This window comes from Dufourea novaeangliae, unplaced genomic scaffold, assembly GCF_001272555.1.
Source record: "Dufourea novaeangliae isolate 0120121106 unplaced genomic scaffold, ASM127255v1 scaffold69, whole genome shotgun sequence".
NCBI classification, from domain to species: Eukaryota; Metazoa; Arthropoda; class Insecta; order Hymenoptera; family Halictidae; genus Dufourea; species Dufourea novaeangliae.
This window is the reverse complement of record NW_015373949.1, coordinates 985,179-1,012,432: the sequence shown is the minus strand read 5'-3', so window position 1 is coordinate 1,012,432 and position 27,254 is coordinate 985,179.

Here is a 27,254-nt window from a genome sequence, read left to right as displayed (position 1 = left end):
AATATCTCACAATTCTCGCGATTTTATGGGCTGAATGCCGTATGATTAATGTCACGGCTGCGGTTATTTTCTGTATTATTTATGATTTACATTCGCCTCGCCTAGATTAACCTCAACGATCGATACATTCTCCCCGCCCTCCGTCGAATTACACGCGACACGGCTGCTTCGGGAAAGAGACGAAAAAACGGTATCAGAATAAAACAAAATCACATTAGCCAAGAGAGGTACGGGGTAGGTCGCGATAGGCGCGATAGTACGAAATTCAATCGAGGAAACGTTCGTAAGCGCCCTCCCGTGGGCCGGCTCGTTTAATTTCAACGGGCCTGAACCTTACCGCAAATCGATCGCGGTTCGTCGACCAGGATTCCAGTCGATCGTCGAAACAGCTAGGCCGCTGCCGCGCACAGGTATATACGCGACGTAAGTCCGGGGGCCGCTTAATTAAGCGTGCGCGAGTGTACGCGGCCCCCCTTCGCCCCCGGTTGCTGCGCGGGGTAGAAAAAAGATCAATAAAATCCCTAGTCTACGGGCGACCGCATTCACCGGCCACCCCATTTCTACAACATATTTTGCAACCTCACCCCCCAAAGCAAGCCTGGCTTACCCGGTGTCCGTCCCCCTACCCGCAGCACGGCCAGAACGGACCTCCCTCTTTAGCAGCCCCACGTGCTCGTTTCACCCCCACCGACTCGTTCCTTGAACAGAAGTGAGGGGCAGGGGGGGATGGAGGCCCGTAGCCGAGAAAGAGTTCGCGACACCGCCACTAGGTGGCGATAGAACACGAGGAAAGGAGACACGACGAGACTGAACACGTGCGGACCGAACGTTCTGTCGGCGCGAGCGAGATAGCGTCTGGTTGGTGCTCTCCCCCCGGCTCCACCCCCCTCGCTGGCTTCCATCCAACGAGCAACTGGAGGTTCTCGTCAGACTGTCAGTTAGTGCCGTGGCGCCGTGACGGTACGGTGTTTGGCTGTTATACGTTGTTTTTCGGGTTCAATCGTTCTGGCCCTCGCGAAAACGTGTGCAATTCAATGGGGACCTTGCTACGAATAAACCCATCCACGCGACTGACGCCGCACGAGCAATGATAAAATCAGTGGATTTTCGCTGCGGAGTGACAGCAGAAAATCGCGTGTGATTGTTGCCTTTTTTTTTTACAATTTGTTCTTCTTATTTTTGTTCTGGAGGTTTATCGTTTTTATCGAGAGAGTAGTTGATAGAACAAAGTGCCGTTTTGTACACGTGCCGGGGGTGTACGAGTGAGAGCTGTTTTTGTATATTTCCGAACGAGATCCTTTTGGGTAAAACGTGGGAAGAAGAAGGAAGGAATTCCAGCTGTGATCGATGATTTAATTAACGTGCTGTTCGGTGTGTGCGCGTTTTATGCCTGCTCGACACACGTCCGTACGCGGTGCGATATCCTGAGGTGAGCATTCTGCACGTTTACTCATTATCCCTGTGTTATGGGGTTACGCGCCCGCGGTACCGGTGAAAAGTGACGTTACGGAGATCCGCGCGACGCCACGTGAACGGAGCGCGCACGGGATGCTCGGAAATAGGCAATTGGTGAACACGTTTTACTGTGTATCGTGGTACGGGGATATAATCGCTGGAAAATTAGGTGACAGTCTTGACCAAGACCTCTGTCTTCTTAATATAGGATACTCTGTTCTCTAAAAGAAACCAAAATGGTAGGTACTTCTGATAAGAAAACCACACCCTACTCACAACATCCAATTTTAACTTAGAATTCTATAGTGCCTTTTTATGATAGAACAAAAGGTTTCATGGTTTCGTTTCACTAGACTCCAGTGACTAGACCTGAAGAGTGATCAGTTGTAAAAATCGTATGCTCCAAAATACCCCTTGATCCCGGTAAACATGAACCAGTGAGAAGCCTTGAACAAAAACGAACACGATCTCGATCGTGAAGTGTATCGTTGATCGGCTGAATCTCGTGGCGGACCAGGGCAAACCTCCCTTAATCCGACTTATTGTTCGAAAGCCGACGGCTGCTGAACTGAAATCTGATTTCGTTCTTCATTCAACGCTAGTCGAGCTCTATGATTCTAGTGTATACACCGTGTTCGAAGTCGGGTCTCGAGTGACGTTTTCACGGTTTTTTTCGTGGGCTGAACCGTCCAGGGATAACATCGATTAATCCGTTAAGCCTCTATCCCGCGACGGAATCGAGACAAGGGGACGCTTGGGGCCACCGATTCGAACGAAAGAAGCGGTGGAGATGAAGAGAGAATAAGGTGGATTAACGCGAGGAGCCCCTTAACACAGAGTACCGTTTGGCACGCAGAAAGGGAACGCAAGGGGGGTGGTGACAAATGAAATTTCACCGTGGCAAATTGTCCGAGTGGCGGCGCCGCAGAAATCAGCCCGGACGATTAACACAGGGAGGGGGTGAGAGATCTCTTAAGACTTGCTAATTTCTTACCCTGAAGCATTCGAGGGGGAAAGGTAATATCGGGAAGGAGAGGCCATCCATTAGCGGAGTGATCTATTTGCCGGGGCCACTGTAGATCTTCCGAATCGGGACGTGAACTGGTTCCTCGAGAGCGATTTCTTCTTCGCGGGCCCCCCTCTCGGGATACTTCTCACGTTCGGGTGAGCCCGTGGCCGCCTCGAAATGACGCAACAGGCAATGATAGGGTGGTGCTAGGGACGGGAGAATTGGAAACGGTCCAAACGGACATCGAATTCGCGAGAACTCGTCGAATCGGTGATCGAGTCCACACGATGATCGCTTGGGAAAACGTTTGTTCGTAGCTCGATCCTTTCGAGCCAAGGAAACCCCTTGGCTTCTAGGCACCGAATCTGAAGATTACCATCCTTAGGATTTGCTTGAACGTGAAATACTGGATTTCTTCCTGGATCATTGAAATTCTTCCAGTTCCCCTGGATCGTGCCAGTGTTTCTCGGGTCCCGCGACAAGGGCCGCGAATCGAGCGACCCTGTAAACTTTTACGACGAGAAATCGAGATTGGGCGGGTCACCCGTCGGACCCGTGAGCACATCCCGATTTCAGTGGATTGAAGGGCAGTACGGGAAAGTAGGTTTTGAATATTGATGAACCGGGATATGAATATATTCATAAGACTAACAGTTTATTTCTGCAGTCGAGTCGATTCGTCTCTCATGTTGATCAATCGACACGCGGGATTCGTGGAAGCCCGGGCCAGTAAATTCGAACGATTAATATTCCTAAGTATACGCGTTGTCGATATACTTGTATTTACCAGAACTTCTTGGCGCACACAGTGGGCTGTTTCAGTAATCAAGTGGAACAAAAGTCTGAGGTGGTACTTAAATCATCAGTTCAGTGAAAATGTTGATTATTTATTATAAAACACTGTTGTCGTGAAATTCGAGCAGTGAACTGTTTGTTCTGTTTTGTGTCATCCATCAAAACTTTCACCCCTCGGACTCCCGAGTTTTTTTTTAAACCAAAATTCGTATTCTGAGGTTTCTTGGGACGTGGAAAACGAATATGTATTGCATTCTGCAAATACAAATTTGTCATAACTACTTTACTTAGAGGAAATCATAAATTTTTAACTCCAGTGTCGCTATTTTTGCGACCCAGTGTTGTAAATATTTGTAGTTATAAGTAGTCAAAATTCTACAAAGGACATTGAACAAATCAGTACAAAAATTTCTAGGTTCGGTTACGTCTGGAAATCTAGAGCTTTTCGAATGAAACTATGTTGAAAAATTTTGTCATCTTTATGATCATATTTTACTTTTATTCGTTAGAAATTAAAATACTCGTGATTGAAGCTTGATTTACTACTTAGTTGTATGTCTGCAATCCACTATTTAAATCACCAAAAATTTAACTCGAAATACAACCGAGGAGTTTTGATATTTAGCTAATACTGACATATCGTATCAATCGGTTACTAAACAGCAGGCTCGCATCCGTCTGATTGATCGTTATTCGTCTGAAATAAATATAAAATCGCCTGCTACATCATTCCGATGTCACTGACTCAAAAGCTTGTAGTATGATAAAAATTCAGTTATTTTCGATAGGTCACGATTTTCGACTTTTGTCCCGCTACGCTACAACCGTTGGTCTAAATATGAACTAGCACTTTTACTTCAGGACTCATCATCAAACCTGTTGAAGATTTTTAAGATGTAACATTTCGTTATATCCAAAACATGTTTGCTTGTGATGTGGAGTTGAAGTAAGCTTCTTTTGTTTTTGAGTCGTAGTTTCATATTATTCCCGCTTTGGAAGCACCTAACATGACCCTTTATAGGGTGACCTGTCCAATGAATGAACACTCCCAGTAAATGAACATTATATATAAAAACGAGTAAATTAAGTTATTAAAATAATCAAATGATTAAGTATTGTTTTTTTTTCAATTTCTGGTTTCATATCGAAACAATGTTTGCGCTATTGGTTAGGAATATACACTTACTTAATATTGTTCATTCACTGGTAAAAACTGTATTCTTTCATGTGCTAAATATTGATTAATGTTATCATTTATAATTTGAATTTAATAGTCCAAAGTCTCTAAAGTGTTCATTTATTGGTGCGTTTACCCTACTTTCAAATAACCCATAGTTTGTATTTGGACTATCTTCTATTACTAGACTATTCTACCACTGTGGCGGTGGATCAGCCTAGTCGTCGGATATATTCCGCCGCTGAATCTCTTTCTAGCTCTAGCTGGACGTTCTCTCCGGGCGTTCTTTTTCGCCCATCACGTAGTACGCGCGACCTTTCGCTCCGCCTCCCAGCGTCTTCATTACGAGAGGAAGACGGCTCTTTATGAATTTTACGAGGAGGCCGCTTCGCCGACGAATCGACGTCGCGAGTGGAGGACCGGTCGAAAGCGGCCACGCGTCGTAACTTATCGTCTAGTTTATTATTAATAGCCGTGACGACAGTTTCACGAGCGCCCGTCGAACCCGAAGAAATACGACGGAACGACGAATTCGTGTCCAGTGGAGGGAGGGTAGGGGTGGATGGGTGGGGATGATCGATAAATTTTCGTCGGTCGTAGAGTAGGTGGCGTCGTCGAAATAATCGAAATGCTAATTATTCATTTGCATAATTAACGCGAGCGCGATAAAGCGAGCTGCGGCGCGCCGTGAGTGGTCCCACATGCCATCGAAGATTAACGGTGGTCCTGGTCCCCGGCTGTTAATGTTCATTTTGAATATTAAGTCCTCGGGAAATGAACGGTCGTCGAATCGTTATCGTGCGCGAATTTAACTCGGTCGAACGAATCGCGCGAGTGGTTCCCACCCTCAACCCCCGCGTGTGCATTACCCAAAACGATCTCGAAAGTTGTCATTACGGATGCAAATTGACGCGTGCGCGCGTGCGTTCGTGTTTCCCAGCGTTTGTCTTTGGGAATTGTCCGTTACCGGGGGATCGGTCGAGAGTTCCCCCGCCAGTTGACTGTTTTTCCAGACGCTTTCGAGCGTAATTTTCCTCCTCGCATCCTCCCATTCGCCTTTGTCCTCCGTCTCCAATTAAGATTCTAGAAAGCATCGCGTGGCCGGAGGTCGTTTAAATTCTTACTTTTCTGCCGTCCTTAAAGTGCGACGAACGACGTCTTCTCGGATCGATTCTCAGGTGCCGAGCGGCCGTCACTTTTGCCGGGCGAGCGTAAACTGACCCGGTCGTTTACGGTCAATTTCCGAAAAATCTCCGCGTTTCTACGCCGTTGCAGTTGGAAGCACACTACCACCGACGGCCGTCTGGAGGCCATAACTTCTTTCGGGTACGTTTCCTTCCTCATCGGGAACGAAATGACAGGTTCGGGGGGTGGACCATCGATTGCCGTCGCCAAGTTCTTTCGTCCCGTAGCAATGTGTCGTTCCGAGCTGATTGTATCCAATCCATTATCCGATTCGTGAAAGATGCGTATCGTCGATCGGATTTATCGATGTAGAAACTTTTTTCTCTTACGTAGGAATTATTTTGTATTTGTAATAGAGAAGATCGTGTCTAGTCTGCTGGAGGTTGGAATAATGAACTCTTAATGGTTCGTTTCTTCTGACTGAAATGTCGTGACTGAACGACATATGAAACTTCTTTTTATAAGCATTAGGTCGTTGTACATGAAATGACTGATTTTACTGATAAGTATATTTGACGTTACTTTTATGGATGAAGATTATTAACGTGGATCGTTGCTCTTTTGAAAAATTACACAGTCCACTGTACTCGTTTGGAGGTACTATCTAACATAGCAATGAAATCAAGTATGTTAAATGCTGAAGTTATTTAAGGTAGACAGTTAATATCAATTGATTTTGGCTCTTTCTTTCGCGTGCATTCAAACATTGACATTTAAGCCAAATTCATGAATAAATTTCATAAAGATGCATATGAGATTCTGCTAAAGAAACACTATTTAATACGGACAAAATTCGGCGAAAATGTAGCAGCCAAAAGCCTTTAACTTCAGCTTCAGTCACGTTCAAATTCCGTATAATAATTATATAATGACTATAACAGGAATGTGACACTTCTATTTCAAGGAAAAACGTATATTGAGTCTATTTAACTCTCATTCGTCCCTTGTGTCAATTTGATAAATTTTTCTCCTAAAAAATGATGGTATTCTCTCACGTGTAGGTACATATAGCTGATGCCACGGGATTTTTATTTTAAAGAATTATCTCTTCATTATATTAATTTTTTACCAGTGACAAGGAAAGTTTCCCAAACCGGAGACGCCGATTTCAATGAAACTTCGTACGTTGGTTAAGGAAGTAAAAATAAGGGACACGTATTTTTTTTTATCGACTAACATTCACTTAATGGTTCGTTTCTTCTGACTGAAACCACCCCTCAAAGTTTCGACCCAGAAATACTAACTCGAAAACCAGAGGAGATACATGAAAACTTCTGATGGGCGAGTTTTATGGTTTTTTATATACAATAATATGGTGCTAAAAAATTGTCCAAAATACAATTTCTTTATAACAAAAAAAATGTTTATAACGTTATTTTACAACTTATTCAAATTTATACAATGACAAAAAATGACGAGCCTTTCAATCCAAATCCATTGGTATATATATTTATGAAATTGCCTCCTACAGTTTCGCAAATTTGTATTATTATATATCCCGTGCGCATGCCCGCTGACAAGGAAGGTTTCTCGACCCGCAGATTCTGATTTTAATGAAACTTTGTGGAATTGTAGAGCGCATCCAGTTATGCAAGGAACGATTTTTTGCGGCTGACATTCACTGTAAGGGGGTGAAACTACCCCTTAAATTTTGCTGAATTTTTCGTTTTTTTTCAGTATATCTTAACTGTAAGAGGTAGGAAGAAACTTTTAATGAGAAAAGTGAATGATCATTGAAATCGGCGTCTCCAGGTTAGGAAATCTTCCTTGTGAGTCAATTTGACACGGAGGAACAAAATAATTTGGGAAAATAAACGAGTGAGGGTTAATCTCACTTTGTCCAATAAAATTTGTGTAGGTAATGTTCAATACAATATCAAATATCTGTGATAAAAATGCCATTTCGTATGCAACAACCTAATAATTATGTATGGAAAAGCATAATAATAAGCTATGCGCATCACAACATAGATGACATTGACATACGAATGTCACAATATATCGAAATATTACAAATGAAATCTTAGCGAATTTCATAAAAAAAAAAACGTTCTACATCGCATTGAAGGTTCTAAAGTAATAGATTCATTAATAAGCAATCAGATTTTCGAAGTAGTCAACACTCCAATTACCTCAATCAACGCAATATTACACGAAGATTAAATTATTATGCATCCCCACAATTCCACCAGATAACAGATAGAAACAAAGACCTCTTTCTACAATACAAATTTCACGGTGCATAAAATCCGAGTAAACCAGTGCTCGAACAGAAGGGATCACTCCTGGAATTACCAATTCGGTCACGTAAGTCAGGACACGATTGTCGCCATCGAGGAACACGCGACTTTCTATTCATCATCGCCGCTCTCGCTTCTCCTCCCGTTTTCCTTCCCCGTGTCTCCTAATTTCACGGTCCCGTTCGCGCGAAATCAGCTGGCGCGCACGGCGCAATTAGAAAGCCATTATACTATTCGAGCGCGCGTGTGTGCGTTCATTGTCGCGCGGCGAGAGCGTCCATACTGGGGGCTGAATTCCCGCGGAGTTTCTACACCTTCTGTCGGACAGGGAGGTAGATGGATGTCCGGCAATCAGGTGCACCGACTCCAAACCGCCTTTGAATTTCGTCAGCGCGAGCGCACGGCAGCTGTTTGATGTATTCTCGTTCACGCTGGCCCAACATCGGTGCTTTCAGCCCTCCTGCTGTTTCGTTTTCGTGTGCGGACGGTGACGTGGAAACTAGTCCGAGAAAGAAGCCGGGACTCGCTGAGATCCCACTAGGCATCGACCCTGGTGATCTATTCGGAAATTGACCGTGAACGATTTACGCCTCACCAAGTGACGCGTGCGACATCGTCACACTCTGAGAATGAACGTTTATCTGCTTTCTTACGTCCCGTATCGTTTTGATCTTTCTATTGTTGCTACGACACGACTTTTCGAATTGGCAGGTGTCGAAAGAGGTACGCTTAATTTGTGTAGTCATTCCTGTTCTTCGTCATTGCCAATGTTTTATTTCATTTTCGGTATGTTTTTAATAATAATGTATGAGTATTTCTTGGGGAGTATGTGTGACCGTAAGAAGTGATGATGTAGGTTCTGGGAAGTAGTTGTGATGAAAAATCATGTAATTTGAGCTGCTTTTCCTATAGGTGGTACTGATAACGAGTCACGTAATTATTTAATCTTTTCAATACTATAAATCCCATGTATAATTCCGAAAAATTGTTCAGTATCTGCTGTAAATCCATGTATTGTCCATGTCGCGTGCAACCATTAAATGCCCTTTATGAATCCATTGTGTGAAGAATTATTAAAATAAAAGTGTACAGAACCCAAAAATGAAAAACTATTTAGCCCAGTGCATGGTTTACTTCAATAAGCCAGCGTATAATACGCTCACGTTATCGGACATGTTAGCGTTGAAAGGGTTAAAGTAGAACAAAACAATTTCGAAAAATTGATGACAGAGCACTGGATGAATGAGTGTTTCGAATTCCATCAGTAAAACGGAGTCCCATGATTTATTTGCATCCATTTGCCAATTGTTTCACGTCCTCAGCCATCAATTCATCCGTTACAAAGCAAAGCACATTTCTTTCTATTAGTATAAGTACACTAAAAACCAAATAAGACCATAACTGCGAAATGACGAATTTCGGTCTTGTTTGCGCATATTCCTTTCGGTTACCTTAGTTACCAACGTCTTGAACAATTGAGCATCATTATGCCTCGTGTAGCATCGTACATCGAGTGACTGTGAAGTACAAACGTGCCAATTCATAAGTATTCATGTCTTGAGAAATACTTCATTATGTCACCCGGTGTATGACAAATTCTATCGCTTATGTTACAGAGAGAGACTATGTTTATGCTCTTATTTGGCGTTTAGTGTAGTTTCTTTCATTTTCCTGAAACACCATTGAACAACAGAAAATGTGACGATCCTTAAGTGATAACATACCTTCATCGTCACAAAATTTAATTCGATCACGCCTATGGAAAGGCTCAATAATCGTTAATCGGCTGAAAGGACAGCATGATCCCACTTTTTATTCCCCTCGTTAGACCTACTTCTCTCGACAATATTGTCCGTCCCCCAGCATCGAGATCTTGGACGCCAGCCGGGCCATATCTCCCCGCTTAATAAAGTAAGAATGCTGCGTCGCCGCGGACCAACCGCAAAAGTGGGTTTAATCGTCGGATATCGCGCAGGAGAAGGGTGGTCGGTCGCGAGAGCGGAACGATTAGCGGCGATTTCAGCTGTGCCCCGGCCCATTTGTCAAGGGCCGGTTTTAAGCAACCGTTGCCTTTAACCGGCCGTTGTTGCGGTATAATGCACGGAAACGATTCTTTATACGAGCCACAAAATCGATTCACCTGGGCTAAACCGATCATAAATCTGAATGGCTTAGACTTAACAGAAACGGGCTGTGGCCGAGGTAGAGAGAGATAGGTAGCGAACGTTCGATATCGCACAAAACGTCGGGGTTTCGACAAGCTTGCGCGATTCACGTTGCATCCCCTGTCCCGCTTCAATTTTAAACGATCGTTTCATCCATTCACCCTCAGCCCTCTCTCCCTTCCCATCCTGTTCCTTGAAGTAAACGCGACGTTGGAAGACCAGGGGACACGGGAGACATAAAATATGTAGCGCATAATGCTGCCTTCTGAGGGATACTACACCTGACATAGGAGAGGCTGTACCGAATATATCCACCTCGGGGGATAAACGGTGTCGGGCCAATAACTCATTCTAAATACTTGTATGCTAATAACGATGCCGCGCAACGGAAAATTTACTATTCCCAAGCGTTACCTGGCCACTCGTCCTCACGGTGTGTCTGTTTGCTGGCCTTTCTCCATGGTACATACACTTCCCCTTCGTCCTCTTCTTTTCTTCCCTTTCGCTGCGACTTGTCGCAGTTCCCCAGCCCGTTGCGTCGCAATCTAGAACACCCTTTCCTCCAGTTGGAACTCGATGAACCAACGTATTAGCTTTACATTATATCCGTCGGTGGAATTTATGCAACGGACTCAGTAATCCCGCGGAACCATAAAGTCCGCTATCTAGATCGTTTATCCGCGACACCTCCTCGCCCGCCCTTCATCCACCGGTTTCACTTACGTTCCTTCCACTCTCGGCCTATCCTCGGGGCCTCCGTCCTCTCTCTCTCTCCATTCTTCGTCGCTTCAAGCGAAGACGAAATTGAAATCCTCTGGCTCGAATGATCCGCGAGAGACGAACGGGAGGAGCCGCCGTGCCCCGCCGCCCCAGAGCAGCAACGAATGGCCTGGAAAATGCATGGACGATCGCGTATATCGGCGTCTCTTTGGCCAGGGCTCGATTATTGCCGTCGTGGAATATGCTAGACACGGTCGGGGACGGGGGCTGGGCCGAAGATCGATTCTCCTCGGTGTTTGACTTCGGCGTAATGGAATGAAAGTTTTATGTAGACACTCTTCGATCGCGTTGGAATTAAAAAGTCACATGTACACTTCGTTTTTGGACACAAGAATTCTTGGGAAATGTTGGATACTGATTTTTGACAAATTTTGCAGAGAAGAGAGTGTACCTTGTATTGCCTTTCTTTCGTAAGCCATTTATCACTTCAGCCTGTATGTCAGTAGAACGTTTTTGAGAAAAAGTTTGATTAGACTTCGACGTTACCTCGACAGTCTTTAGGTCTATTTCGATCCAATCACGTTTCCGTTTCTTTAACACCGTTACAACTTTACACCCTTTTTTGACTGCATCTTAACACTTGGAAGACGTATATTCCTGATGATCGAACAGACGGCGGTGCTTGGATTCAGACCATTGCTCGTTTATCTTTTGATGTATTGTGGATCGAATTTCTTTAAAATTTGCTGCTCTTACGAAATTCTACTATAAAGAATTGTACGCTTTTATGAGCCTATAAATTGCATTCCTAGCATTACCTTCTCTCGTACTGCAGCCCGCTTTACTCAGGTCATTTTACCCCAAATGCATACTCAGTGAAAAATCATTTATTTAATAATGTTTGGGTTATTTTTTTTTGAACGCGTGTATACATATGTTTACAAGCTTGTTTTAAACACACAGAAAAAAGGTTTGTGTTAAAATAGTATGTTTATGACTCATTTATACGAAAAGCTAATCTGAACAAAAAACCATTTGGAGGTACCTAAAACTTAATTAGTACCTGAATATGCAGAATTATCATCATTATATTATACAAATTGAGTATGTTACAAGGATTTGTAAATATATTCTATTTTCAAATAAATAATTAAAAAAGCTCACTTTGTCCTGGTCTCCTAGTCCTGGTGTGCTACCGGTGTCAAATTAATGTACAAGTTTCTCTGCTAAAGAACGTAATTAACCTCTACCCTTATGATGACGAGTCGATCTCGTCCAGACGCTATTGAACTCGATTTCGTAAATTATTATCCATTTTCTTTAAGTCGAAGTGAAATTCTATTTTGCTGATTCTGATGTGTAACTTTTAGGGTGAGTGTACACTTAAGATAAACACTGATTTGATTTTGTTTCCAGAAAATATAATAATAAATTAACTTCAGCGTGCGAAGTTATCACAAAGAACATAAAGCAAGGGATTAAAAATTAAAGTCTAAGTTTGACCCAAATCGAGTCTCCTTTTGTACCAACGGTGTAAAAGATCTAAATTGATCTCGGTCATCAACTTACAAGTAGTTAGGTACAATACATAATTAGACAAAAGTATTAGGAAATTTACCTAGCAAGGTGAATCCACTCGCAACTCCTGGACTATTTAGCGCAGCCTACCTGTCCGAATAAAGCATCTCAGGCGGAATCACCGGGAACCGTGGAAGCGTCGGCGGTCTCGAATTTCCATTTCCCCCCTCTCGAGGGGCAAGATTACGAGATGTTTGAGAAATGCAAACGCGAAGTGCGCGGGACATAACTGTAAATCAAGCAGTCCGGGGTAATTACTTGAGAACGTGCGCTTTCGTGTTTGCTAAACAGTCCGAGCGGCGACGGACTTGCCATAACGAGAAAAGTCTGGTCAATAAATTAATTAAACTGTCGTGACTTCGAAGCGGGGGAATTGCCGGGCTTCGGCCCCGGCTAAATGCGTTCGGTCCTGACCTCATTACCATTCGCGAAATCATAATCGTTTCGAAAATTGCGGAAAGCTTTTAGCCAAGCTGCCACTTTGAAGTTAGAGTGGCCGCTCGTGCCTGGACGCGTTAGAGGCTCCACCGCCGGTGGGCTTCTCGTAAAATTTGAACGATCACGGAATAGAAATCGCGTCCAGCCCGAGTACAATTAAATTCTTTGTTTTCGGCGATCGTCGAATCGAAGTGAAACCTTTCCGAATCATCGTCCCCGTTTCCTTTTTTCAACGTTTGAAACAAAATATGTATTCTGTAAACAGAAACACTTTTTATTTAGAAAACTCAGACCTGAAAGAATCTATGAAGGGTATATAAGAGTGTAAGGAACGAATGTTTGACTGTTGTAAAAGATTTTTCTATGTTTATTCGGTAAAGAATGTGCTTCGTGGTAAGTAATTAGTTGTAGAATTAAATGTGAGTTCGTTCGTGCGTTTAAGGCATTAAATACGTCGATTCCTATTTCGCTTGGAGGAGAAATGATTAACACCCTTGCTGGAAAAGTGACACAACTTATAGCGCGCTATTATTGTGAGAAAGTTGCAGAAACATTGTTTGACCAATTATCAAAAGTGTAATTTTGTTGGCTTCACTGTTACTGTTCAAAACGAGACTGTGATTTGTGACATACTTTTGCATTATTTTTAGAAACTAATGGTTTTAAGTTGTGCTACTCTTTGCAGCAAAGCTGCGATATATGCATACAATTATCATTATCACCACTTAAACGAGTAGGTTAGTCTATACAGAGTATTACTACCTAATAACTCCGAAATTAAGTAAGCACTGTTAGGTCTAATAGTATGCAAAAGATTATACCTGCTAGGACATTGCTTTTATACACAGAACAAATTAATATTCCTGTTTTTACATTACTTTTGCCTGCAGATCCAACTGGAGTAGCATACTATGTGGAATATGAATTTTATGAACTTCGACATTTAATTGCACTGAATGGTGTGTTTCTGTCAATAAATATTGTTGATTATACATGAAATTAACTACAGTATTGTTATAACTACAAACTGTGAAAATTTAACCCTCGCCCGGCTATGTTGAGTCACTTCCAGCCCATGGTTTTAGATTGATACTAGATGATATTTTGTATCCAAAACATCGCTACGGGTCGAAAGTGACCCGGGTCAGCCTATATTTGGTTGGTAGTTCGAGAATTAAATAGGAAAACACACATACTGTACCTTTTAGTGCCATTTATTTACAAAAACGATGATAACTTTCTCATAGACCTAATACACGTAAGTTCTTTCTATTAGAAGTTATTTCGTATAAAGGACAACGTTTGACATCACTAATTCAGTACATGAAACTAAATATTAGTATACGCATAAATTTGCAACGTACTTTTACGAGCACGATTATCAAACGTTTTCCTGTAAATGGTAGGCAATATCGATAAAATACGGTCGAAATATTCATTTCTATCCTGTGTATATAATTAGCGTACACCATTCGATTTAACCGATACAAAATCGCGCGCTAAAAACAGGCTTCGCTCCCTCGTTTCTACCCGTGAGCGCACGTTATTCCAGCATTCCTTGAAATCGACCCACGAATAGCAACACGCGCACACTCGGATGTGTGCAGCTGTCCAAGAATCTCAGTTTATACCGCCGCGGGCAATAAATGATTTCCAAGTCCCCTCCCTTCGTAGGCTTGCTTGGACGTCCCGGACAATTTGCGGCGCGATGCTTGTTCAAAGAAACACCATAATTCCTCGGGGTTTCCAATGAAATCGAAGGATAATTCTCGCGCCTGGAAGAGAGAAAAAGAAACGGCTTTATTAGCCGCGGGTGAAAACCACGCGCACGGGATATCGCGCACTTTATCAACCGGTATGCACCAGGGTAGAGACTGGCTATTAAAATTTCTCGAAGGTGTCAACAGCTCGGTTCCCCGTTGGATTTTATGCAAATCGCGACGCATCAATTAGACTGCTGTGAAAAGAAGGGGGAGATCGCGAGAGTTCAATGGAAAGGGGACAGTTTCGTGTTCCCGTTTCGCCGAAAAATCGTGGACCGCCCGAAGCATCGAGAGTTAGAGCGAGCGAGACGGGAGTCGTCGGTACGCGTGGCTAACAAGCCTCTTCCTCCGTGTCTCACTCTGAATGCCCCGTTAACGAGTCCGGCTGGTAAATTATTTCGTAAAAGGGGGCGTTTTACCGCGGCTTGCCGCGGCATCCAAGTTATAATTTCCGGCGTGGCGACTTTATAGAGCCGGTCCTCGTCTCGACGCGGATACGGCCTCTAAACGTTACCCGTAAGCTGCAATCAATTCTCCGGGTAGGATCGTGCGTGGCGCTTAGCCCTCCAACGCCTCGTTGTCCTCGCAGATTCGACGATAACGGAAACTAAAATTCAGCTTAAACAACCGTCACGAATCGAACGCTATTCAAACGCACACACCGGTGTTTTTTCCAAGTTGAAATAAAGGTATCGTGGGTTAAGACACTTTATTGCGAATGATAGCCTTCTTTTCTACCGTGTTACAAGTTAAGCTGAACTCACGGTGACTGTTACTAAAACGAGCGATCTTTTTCGCAAAAATTGCCACTTTTGTGCAAGACTCCGCCATTTTGTTATTTTTCAATATTTTTTATTCATTCTAGTACAGGCTATAGCCACGTTCATACAGATTTAGAATCTTTCTCAATTTCTAATTTGAGATAACGTAGACAGCGAATATAATGGCAGCCATGAAGACACCTTTTTTTTAGGCAGCCCTGGAAAATTACAATAACTTTTAATCTGTACTATATTTTCAAATGAAAAAATTAAGCTTATCCTATTAGTATATACGAATTCATAGAAAGAAGTTTATTATCGATGTACCTCATAGTTTTTTCTAAAAAATTCCTGAATTTCGTCTAATTTTTGACTCGACACAGTAGGGAGACCCCTTAATGAACGATTAACGGGGCAAAAATATTCGAATTTTTAGGTGATATTTTACCAACTTTATTGGAAAATGTACCATTAAATATCCGCACAGACATCTGGTACCAATATAATGGTTACCCCCCACATTATGCACATGTAGCATGGCAAGTGCTGAACAGACAATTCCCCAATCGATGGGTCGGTCGTGGTGGAGAATTTCTGTGGCCACCACGTTCATTAGATCCAACGCCGCTAGACTACTTTCTATGGGATACATTAAAAGTTATGGTGTATCGTGAACCAACAACTTGCTGCAGAAACAATTCAAAGTACAGTTTCCTCGTTGATTAATAGATTCAGTGTATTAATGTGAATGCACACCATTTCGAACACCTACATTAGTGAATGGAAGAAGTCTTACGGAAATCTTAGCTGGTACTGAATCTCCAATGTGATATTACGCACAGTCCATTTTCAAGAAGCAAAGTGAAATTATTCGTTAATTATTAGGTTTACGGCTAATAAACGTCAGTACTTTTTTGCTCGAAATTCAACACTCTTCGATATTTTGGTATAAAGAATATAGAACCAAGTTGACCTTCAAATCTCCGAAACGCCTCCAGTTACAAAAAAATATATGCATTATATAATGTATCCCTCCAAATCATACAACTTTTCTGTCAAAATTTTTTTCATACAATGCATACTTTAGAAGTTATTCAGGGTAAACTGACCACCCTGTATAATACTTATAAAAGTGTGTTTCTACGTTGTCTGAAAATATTCTAGAACATCTAAAATTCACAAATGTGTTTTAATTTTCACAAAAATTTTAAATGAAATAGCAAATGGTATTTACTTTTCCTGCATGACGAGTATACTCGTCATTACATAAAAACATTGCCATTTCTTCATGATGAATAGACTGCGGTTTTTTATGCAAAATCACATTTTAGAAAGTTGTTCATAAAGACAAAAAAAAAGTGGGAATTTCTTTCTTCCTTTATGTATCTTATTGGGCTCAAAAGGAAATAGAAAACTCGTTGCATCTGACGAATGTTTTGACTTTCATTATATTTGACAGAGACCTGTAGGATATAAATGTATAAAAGCCGCAGTCTAATGATGAGTATACTCGTCATTCACAGCTAGAAGGTTGAGAAAGCCTGTTTCAAAACATTGGTATGATTCAACCATACTAAGGGTACTTATTACTACAATTAACAATCTACCTTGTTAACACAATGACTAACAAATACCCTGTTTCACGAGGCAGTCCTTCATTTTCACTTCTTTTAGATGCAATAATTCGTCACTCTCGGTTACGAAGGAACAAAAGAGGTCCGAGTCCACTGTGAAATCAGCATGCAGGTCCGCACCCGTCTCTAAACGGACGACGCCAGATAAAACATTATCCGAGGGGGAAAAAAGACGTCGTCGGTCGCGTGGCCAACGGGCAGACGAATTTTCAAACGTCACACACGTAGAATCGGCCTCTGTCGTGAAGGAATTGTTACCCTTTAATGCATGCGGGCATCCTTTGTGCCTTTTCAGGATTTCTCTCTTGCCTCCACCCTCCCCTTTCCCTCCCTCCACCACTGGGCTCTTCCCCTTTCGAGTGGTGGCCACACCGGTACGTCGAGGCTGCTCACCCCGCATACAAAAACGCGAAAGTAAAGGGACCGGACCGGACATACAACGCGTGCCGTGGAGGGTCGGAAGGTGGTCGAAAAGGGGCAGCATGAAGAAAGGGTGGTGGGGGACACGCACGCGGGGGGAAAGGGGGTAGAACCGTGTGTGGTATGGATGAAACGAAAAGGAAGGTATATATGACGAGAGATAGGTAGGCCCGTCGAGTGGGAACGAGGTGGTAACCACCACCTTGACGGACAGTACAACGTGGACACAAGAAGCCTCCCTTCATTTCGTATTCCATTTCACTCTCATATTCCCTTTTACCCTGCTCCACGTTCATTGTCTACTTTTCCCGTGGCCCTGTGTACTCCTGGATACTGTTCCTCTTTGTTTCCACGATCGGTTCTTTCTGCTCCACGTGACAGGGGCTATCGTGGGAGTTCGACGGACACTGTTAGAGAATATTCGATAGAGCTGATTAGACGAATGTTTTTCTTTTTAAGCGGTATGAGTATGAAGACAGTTGTGGTGTTGCAGGTTGGGTTGAAGAGGACAGGCCGAGACCTTTGAGATACTTTGTAAATGCAATTAGTTCTGAAATATATCGTGTAACTTTAGTTTTTTCTTATAAATTGTAGTTTGTTATGAAATATTAATAAGTCGTTATAAAATAGTCTGTAGCTTCTAGAGTTGAAAGAAAGTCCTTGTTCACCCGAATAAAAAATTCCGCAAAAAGATTTTTTTCTCAAAAGAAAAAAATCATCCGAAGAGGTTAAAAAACAATAATCTTCAAATATTCTAAATTTGCAATAGAATACCTGGTGAATATTCCAAACTTTTGAACAGTAGATTACGTTTACGTATAGCTAAATGTATTATTTCAGCAATTAATTCTGATTTTAGAAACCCCGTATTTCAAAATATGTAAATATTATTCCGAAACATTAAATCCACCTTCTGCCGGTACCTTCAATCCCACTATTCATCGCAATCTCTTGTTTCCTCGAAAATCCTACTTCAATTCGCCAAGATTCAACCTCAATTGCAAAGAAAATTATTCCACGGACCGAAAGAATCATTCTACATTCAGTCTACTCCGAAAATCATATTGTTACCTCCGTTTCCAGCGTCTCGATTGTTTAACCGAATACGAGAGGAACGATTCTCTCCCATTTCCAACCATTCGCTGGACCAGAGGCGTGTTTTCCGCGACCAGCCCCGGATGCAGAGGAAAACTTGGAATCAATTTCGAATTGTTCCCGTGGAAAAGCTCGCGACGTTCGCGTGTAAAGGCGATCCGTCGGACGGAGGGGGAACAATAAAGCTGCTCGCCATCGGGCGCGCGGGCTGAGCTTTAAGAATTCAAAAACAAACCGCGGAACGAGCGCGCGCGTTGCCTCCGCGGAATTGTTCGGACGCTCGGCCCGCCTTCGTCGAGGATTACCGAGGCTCGAACCAGAGTTGAATCCGCTCCCCAAACAAGCGTGAAGCACCCGCCGGTTTTAGGAGGACAATGAATTATTCTGTGCGGGCGAACGTTTTCATTCGTCTCTCGGAAAGAGGAATAGAGATAGCTCTCCCGCGGACCCCTTTACACCGAGACACTCTACTCACGGAGGTCGCGGAGAGAGCCGTTGTATCGTCGAAGCAGTTTTATCTCGCTACCCCGACGACCACAAAGACCCCACTTGCTGACTGGATCCCCTGTTATCCGTGTGTCAGTGTGTCCCACATTATGCGTCATATGGAAAGAAATTTCCGGCATGACAGGAGTCGGAGATTACACGCCGATCGTAGGGGTGGAACTGCGTCTAGGAAAGGTCCTGTTTGCTTTTGATGATCCGGCGATATGGGAGAAAGATGTCCTGAACCTCGGTGAATTTACTCTGAGCTTGTCAATGATTCAACGCTTATAAGGGAAGATGTCCATATGTTAATTATTTGACTGCGTATAAACGTCCTTATGTGGTTTTGATTTATTCTAACAAGAAATTCGGTAATGAGCATTCCTGTTATTACATTTTATAAAATTTATACAAACAATTGTAGATTTTGTATATTATTAACCAAGAATGTCGTAAAATCGTACACAACGAGCGTTCTGTTTCCGAATGACTCGCAGTCTAAGGATTAAATTAGTTTTGAAAAAATAATTGTTAGAAGTTGTAAAACTCGGTCGACTAAGAACCTGCTAAGAGTTACCGATGACTGACTTCGACGCTGTTATTTCTAACCGATACTGAATTTTATGTGACATTTATTTCTAGTCGTAGGAGGTGGTGTCCTACAACTTACAACCATCGTTTTTTTAAAAACTAATTTGACATTTTGCGAACTTCCCTTGTTAGACGAGTTTTGTGCATCGCCTCATGCATCTGTTTATACATTCTAAGGTTGCGGTCATAATCACACTGACATTGGTCGTCAGATTGTTTTCGTCAGACGTTGGCCGATTTGATTGGTAACTGAGAACACGCAGTGCTTTCCAATACGTTGAAAAGTTCAGCCGACGTCGGGCGTCGGACGAATTGTCCGATATCAGTGCCACTGTGACCATACCCTAACCCTCGTATGGTGATGGGTGGGTCATTCGTTCACTATGCCACAATATTTTAGGGAAAGCGGATGGATGTAACAATTGAACAGGAATCAATTTTTCCTATAAATGCAAATGTTACACTATTTTTTTCAAATTCTTGTAAATTGATGTGAATGTTTCATATAATACATATTGTATCCAGTATGGGTCACGAGTGACACGACCATCGACATTCACGGTTCACCATCCGAGGGTTAACCCTTTGCAGTCGTATGTCTACTCTCAGTCTCAGCCACCAAAGGAAAACTATAAAATATAATTTTTACATAAAATTAAAACATATTATTGTATTACATATATCTAAAGTTTAAAAAAGAATTAATAAATTTTGTTTTTCCTTCATAATCTTGCATATTATGTATTACTGTTCGTTCAACGAAAATTAATTCCGACCAGCATGACACCTATGTATAAACTTAAAACGACCGCAAAGGGTTAATATAATGTTGGTATTCGTAATCCACTTTCTCGTTCCGTCCGTTTTCCCTTGATGCTGCTGAAAAATATTTAGAAAACTATAAATACTATACTATGGCCTTTTGGTGAATATAATCCTGACGTTTTATTTCCTTTTTTGTAATTTTGCAATTGTTCAAACCCATATTCCAACATAGATACAATCGTAAATGTGTATATTTGATCGTGTACTTCGCTTCGAAACAATACCTTCACACGAAAGGTTTATTACATAAAACATTGTCAGGCAAAAATTTGTATATCTTCTTTAAGAACAAAATACTAGGAGTATCAGGGACAAGTGCGTATTACTTGCAGTATATACGGCCAGAAAACGGATCAAGGACTCGAGGATTACAATTTCAAAAGCTAATAAATGCATAACATCATTTACACCTTCTCGTGCCACATACCCTGAAATTTTCAAATTTTCCTCTCACGTCTGAAAAATTAAACGGACGCAAGACCTCGACGAAGGTCGACTGTTAAATTCCACGATGGGCGGCTAATACCATCCAAGTGGAAATTCGAGCGTGCACGCATGGAAATTCGATGGAACAGCGTAGAACAAACGGGCTCACGCAAAATTACAAAAAACCTCGCTCCACGGAACAGGCAAAGGCCGCGCGTGTAATTGGTGCTCACGGGAGGCTACACGGCATTTGTTCCGGAAAATGAAGACGCATATCCTTTTCGATGTTTGTAAGCGCCGGCGGAAGCATAAAGGCGACCAATGTCCCCTTTGTGTAGCACAATTTTATCTCACCGTCGGAATCACGTGCCCCCCACCCCCATTTCCCGTTTGTCCCCCTATTACACGTCATATAGCAGGAAATCTCCGGGGATGACGCACGCATGCGCACGATTAAACGAAAAAAATTATCGTTGCCCCGAGAAAAACGGTGAACACACCGGTCGAACTTTCATCTTTTATCCGCTGCCAGCTGCAAAACTATACCGTCCGCCGTTGAATCGCGTACCCCCCAACTCAAAGGTTTTCGCTGCACGGAGAGAGTCTCTACGGTTTGATCGACAGTCTGCTTACGGATTCAATTACGCCGGGTTATCGACTTTGTGACTACGATCCGGTCCAATTACCGCGGGGCCGTTCTCAGAGTCTCTCGCGACAGCGATTAAAAAGGGGAACGAAACGGAAAGAAATGACGAGAAAAATAAAAGAAGGGAAAACGATTGAAAGAGAAGGTTCTCGCGTCCGGTGATTACAGATCGACGTTTCAGTTCTCGAGGCAGGGATCGTTTGATCGTACGGGGGATACGGGGCCTTTATACGTTCCCTTTTCCTTCGTTGAGTCTCGTTGCCGCCACCGCGTTATCCATCGAATTCGCCGTCTTATCGTAATTAACAATCGTTCTTGTACCGTGTTCCCGGGGAGTGTATATACAGCGATTCTCGCTCGACGCCCGCAGGGTCGTTCGGCAGACATTTTTTCGCTCCCGAACCCCTGGAACGGTATTGTGTCTCGTCACCAATTAGCCCGCCGCCGTGGTAAGGGTGTTTTAGTCTAGAATGCAGTTCTCGTTCGCGCGGTGGTACAGTCAGATTTTTAATTTACGCGTTGCCCGCGAGCAATTACTTTCCCTACATTACCACAGCTGTGAGGATATTGTCCGTCAGTCGTCGCCCCTCTGATTGTGAACCTTGGGACCTTTATTAAACCGGTTACGCGGTTCGGACGGCAGCCACCGAGCGAGGAGGTCAATCAGTAATAATTGCTCTTCCGGTTCGGGGATTCCGCCGTTAGGCGCGTCGCGAGATTTAATCCTTGATCTTACGCACGCGCGCTTAGGTTTCACCAGGCGATCGTGGGGAATTATTAGTGTACAACCTTGATCATGCCCCCGTTGCCGCGAATTCATTCAGATTTCATGGAGCGGTTATCCGACGCGGATTGGTTATACACCATTGCGATTAATTGGAGAATTAAGCAGTCGTGTAACTTTATAAATGGGCGGTACAATCGAGGAATTCGTGATACTGTTAGGTGTACCTGCAAGTAATCTTGTAATTAAAGCTAACAACCAGTAAAGTTAACAAACTAACAAGTAATTTTTAAATTAAAGTTGTTTTTTAGTTATGAGGTGATATATTTTTTCAATTAAAAATGCGTTCTCGACCTTGAATAGACTTAAAACAGTTGGGGAATTTTGGAAAGTAATAAGAGGAAGAGTATAAACTCTTGAGTTGTATATAAATGAGTACTCATTTCGTCGAGATGTAGTTGATTATTTATCGGTACACCTAATACGTACGGAAAGTAATTCGAAATATAGTGTAACATTCTTTTTGTGTAAAACTACGTTTTGGAGACGATTATGCTTGAATATTCATGCTGTATACGTGATTCTACTTATTATCACTGGGTAATGTGTCTGATTATTGGCGACAACTTCTACTTATGATAAATATTCATTATGGTTTAATATCATTTAGGTTCCATCATTGAAATATTTCTTGACTATTGATTTAGATCAGAATATCCTGAAATATTTGTATTATTATTTGTAGGTAGATATGGCAGAAGTAGAAATAACAAGTGATGTTCGTAAATGAATTCTTTTAAAAATGGAGTTTTGTAGGAAATTATTGTATTCTTTTTCCATCCGTTTTGCATGTAGAATCGCTTTAGTGTAATTGTGAACCGTGGTATGTGTGCCCCTTATTTTAAGTAGGAGAAACATTTTAATCCTGGATATTTAAATTCTATTTTATATGATAATGTAGAAGGTTCTTTTAATTTGATGATAGAATAACTAAGATAGACGTAAAAAGTATATATGTATGTACATATAAGCATCCTCGAATTTACAGAGCATTATAAAGGGTTAGAACCAATATGTGTTTGCATAGGATGATTCTAATGAACAGTTTGATTTTCTTTTGGACATTCTATTGGATGATCGATAAAATGGTAGTACATTAAATTCATAGTATTTCATTCAGCTCTAGTATTTGGTTCGCTCTCTATTTGGATAGTTTGCTCTAGATCTAATGCTTCAATTAAGCTTCTATCCTATGAAACTTGAATCTTTTATTATGTGTAATGTGTACACAGCTCATCTCACTGTGCTAACTTATTCACCATTAAAATAACGTTATCATTTTAGTAGTAGTGAATCAAATTATATAAATATACATATATAATATTACACAATTAAGGATATATCCCCACTAATTTCTGTACAAAGAAAAAATTCTAATAAATTAACCGGAAATTCCTCGTTCTATACTGCATAAAAGATGCAAGAATCTTTACTGTTCCCAATTTTCGTCTTGCAAACTGAAAACTTACTTTCTCAACCCAATATAAACAGTATCCTGAGTCGTCAGCATTTAAAATGAGTTTCAACAAAGAGATGAACTGATCTAAAAATCAACTGGTTTGAAGGTCAACTGGTCTGAATATCAACTGCTCTGAAGATCTGCGGGTCTGAATTTCTACCTAGTGGTTTTTATTTGCCTTTTACATTTTCAACATATTCCACGTCTTACCGATCGTCCAATCGCGCGGCATTGATTTTGGGAATACGAAAAAGGGGGTGCTTGACGTAGACTGGAAGCGTAGGTTGGTTAACCCATCGTAGTGTCCCTGTCCAAATAATAAGTTCAAATGGAAGTTAAATTCCGAGCGCAATTGCCCGGGGTAATTCGAGCGCGCGGGTTCGCAATATCCTGGGGGGGGGGGGGGGGACCGAAGGTAGAAAAAGGAAAAGCCGGCGGGAAAGAACTCGCAAGGCTTTCTATCGCGTTTCGCCTCTCTTCGCCGAGCTTTCGGGAACGTTAATCGCTTTAACTGCTTTTTGCGCATCGAGGGACTCTGACGGACGGGGGTAGGGCCGAGCGAGCCGAACAGAGGTGGATAGAAAAATAAACGAAGCGAAAGTGTCGGCGAGGAAAAGAAGGGATAGAAGGAAAAGAAGCGAGGTCTCATTGTTAGATGTGCCAACGGAGGTACGACTTTTCTGCGGATCCAGAAACGACAATAAAATTGTCACACGTCTCCTCCTTTTTCTTCTGTACCCCTTCTCCTTTCTCCTCGGAAGCCTTTCTCCCTCCTTTCCCCTACCGTTCGTTTTTCTCGTTCGTCTCTTCACCCTTCCAGGACCCTTCACCGGGGCGGATCGTGCCACCGTGCGAGCGTGACTCGTTATTTCACTGGAGATCCCTCCAGAAGTCCCCTTATGGAACTTCTTTTGCCCTCGTCCAAACTCGGCTCCATTGTCGGATCATCGCGACCCCATTGAATCGAAACCCTCCGCGAAGGAAGTCATCGTTGCCCGCAGGCCGACCAGACCCAACGACGACCCACTGGCAGCAACAGCAGCAGCTTTCTCTCTCATATTTTTCCGTGTTGACTACCATATAAGTCGTTGACGTCCTACGTCGGCCTACGACCTCGTGTCCCATGTTCAAGGGACTGTATTCAACGAGGAGCGTTAAAGGAGGGGAAAACGGGAAGAGAAACTGAGAGAACTAGTTAAATCGATACCGCGGCTCTCGCTTGGGGCACTGATATACCGGTGACTCCGGGGTTGAACACGGTTCGCGGAGTAATTAGAGGGAACAATCGTGTCAACGGGAAAGAAATAAACAGGAGACTCTTCGCCGCGGTAAGTTTAACGCTGGAGAGATTACTTCGGTGAAATGAAATTCCGCGCATAGGTTGCGAACTTTCTCGATAACGAGGAAATTGTCCCTCACACGTGAATGCTGGATTTTCAAGCTGGTAATTTCCGTTTTTGTTAAGCCGTCGTGGTTGCCTTGACATTTGGTTGTTACCGGGTGTCTGTAAAGGGGATGATCTTTTCAGAAATGATCGTGGAAAAAGTGAAATAATCATGGAACAAACAGTTTTTAGTTAGAACTAATACCGGATATTGACACTTCTGATGGTTCCAATGATATAACAGATTATAAATATATATAGGTATATTATGATAAGCTTCAAGCATTGAATGAATATGTGAAAAAAAATGAATAATTACTCAGTATAAACAATACAGTGAGTATAAAAAAATAATAAATCATTCCGATGATTTTGCAATTTTAATATGTACATAGGTAACACTAGATCTAACACGGGAGTTAAGATGACTGGTCTCTAGTATTTTATAAATATGATTGAAATGTTGTAAGAGTGTATTTTCTGAGACTTTATAACTTTTCCTGCAAAGTAGAAACGAAGAAATGGATATTGGAGATGGAACGAAGATGGATAAAATATCTTGATTTTTGCGATTCACATTATAAAGTTTGTCAATTACATCATACCATATATTTTGCATCATAATAGCCTCGATCAATAGCTACTCTTTGTCAGTATTTATGTTTGTGTAATACAAAACTGTTGTGTTGCCTGAAGCAATCGGCACTTGTAGATAACAAATGGTGCCTGAAGTATATGCATCAATCATTTTTGTTGAAGACTTTAGACATTGCTTTTCACAGTTTCATTAACCATACTGATATCATCGAATCAGTTCTCTTTCCAATATATCATCCTGTTACTCATTTCCACCCCCCTCATCGCCCTAATAGAGACACCGTTCTCAAAGCACGTCCAGTACAAAAGAAGAAGTTTCTAAAATATTCAATACACCCCATCGTCGACTGTGACACCCCCGCCAAAACGAAAGAACTTATCCGCTGCACCTGCCGGAGTAGCGGCGCCCGTGCACGGAAGTTTATCCGAGCCGTCCTTTCAGCCGAGAGATCAAACGGGATATCCCTGATAATCCACTTAGCCGAGGCGGGGAGTCGCGGAAAAAAAAGAAGAAATGGGAGGAAGAGGGTCGGGCAGAGAGGAGAACGATAATAGGACGTCCCGTGGAGAGGAACACTCGAGAGCGCAAATCGCAAGTCTCTTCGAGTAAACCGACCGAGCGTGAGCTTGCGTCTAACGTCCGGAATCAGAGTGCTCCCCTTCGGTTCTCCGCGACTGAAGAGGCCCACTGAGGGGCCCCAAAAAGTCACAGTCTCCCTTGTCGTCCCGCTTGGAAACTGGGTCCTCCCCCCTCCAGACAATGGAACAGGCGACCCTTCAAACGCCAGGTCTCCCCCCACCAGGTCGACTCAGCTGCGAAGCATTATAAACTGGCCGCCGAATGATTCAACATGGCCAGGAAAGGGGATTTCTCCGCGCGCGGTCTGTTCGAGAGGAGAGCCGGCTTATTAATTCGCAACGTGCTCCCTTTGTCCCCGTTCGTTATTCCAACCAACCAGAGGCCTAGGAGCTGGCTCCCTCTTTCTCTCTCTCTCTCTTTCTGTTGATCCCCTGGGCCACGATATCGATCCGTGACTCGGTTTATGCGAGATCGCCCGAATCACCATGAGACGGAAGACCGCTCGTGATCGAGCGGATTTCGCGCGGATTCGTCCCGCGCGGATTCTCATAGGAAGAAACGTGCGCTCGTGCACCACGGGGCACATCACGGTTCTGGTTTCTTGCGTTGAAATCGCGGAATTATTCCGTCTCATCCGTGAAGATCCACCGTTGGGAAACTTTCTTCCTGGATCATTCGTGGTGTACGGGAACGTTTCTGAAAATGGTTCGTTGGGGACTTGTGTATGATACCGTTCTAGAAGGTGTGCAGAACTGATTGTTAGATGATAATATTGACGTGGCACAATTTACATAGTAACTGTTTATTTTCTCTTTTTAGCGAATTTTAGTTAATGTATATTTCGTGCATCAAGTCATGTGTTTGCAATATTATTTCAGTGTATTATGAGAAAGTATCTACACATCTGAAAGTATTAACCTGTGGTATGCACACTTCATTCCAACACCCACTGTGGGCCCACTGGTCCGAATTGGGAATTGCAAATTTTGATATACTATAACTTTTCGTAACAAATAGTAATGTTTAAATAAAACGTATGTT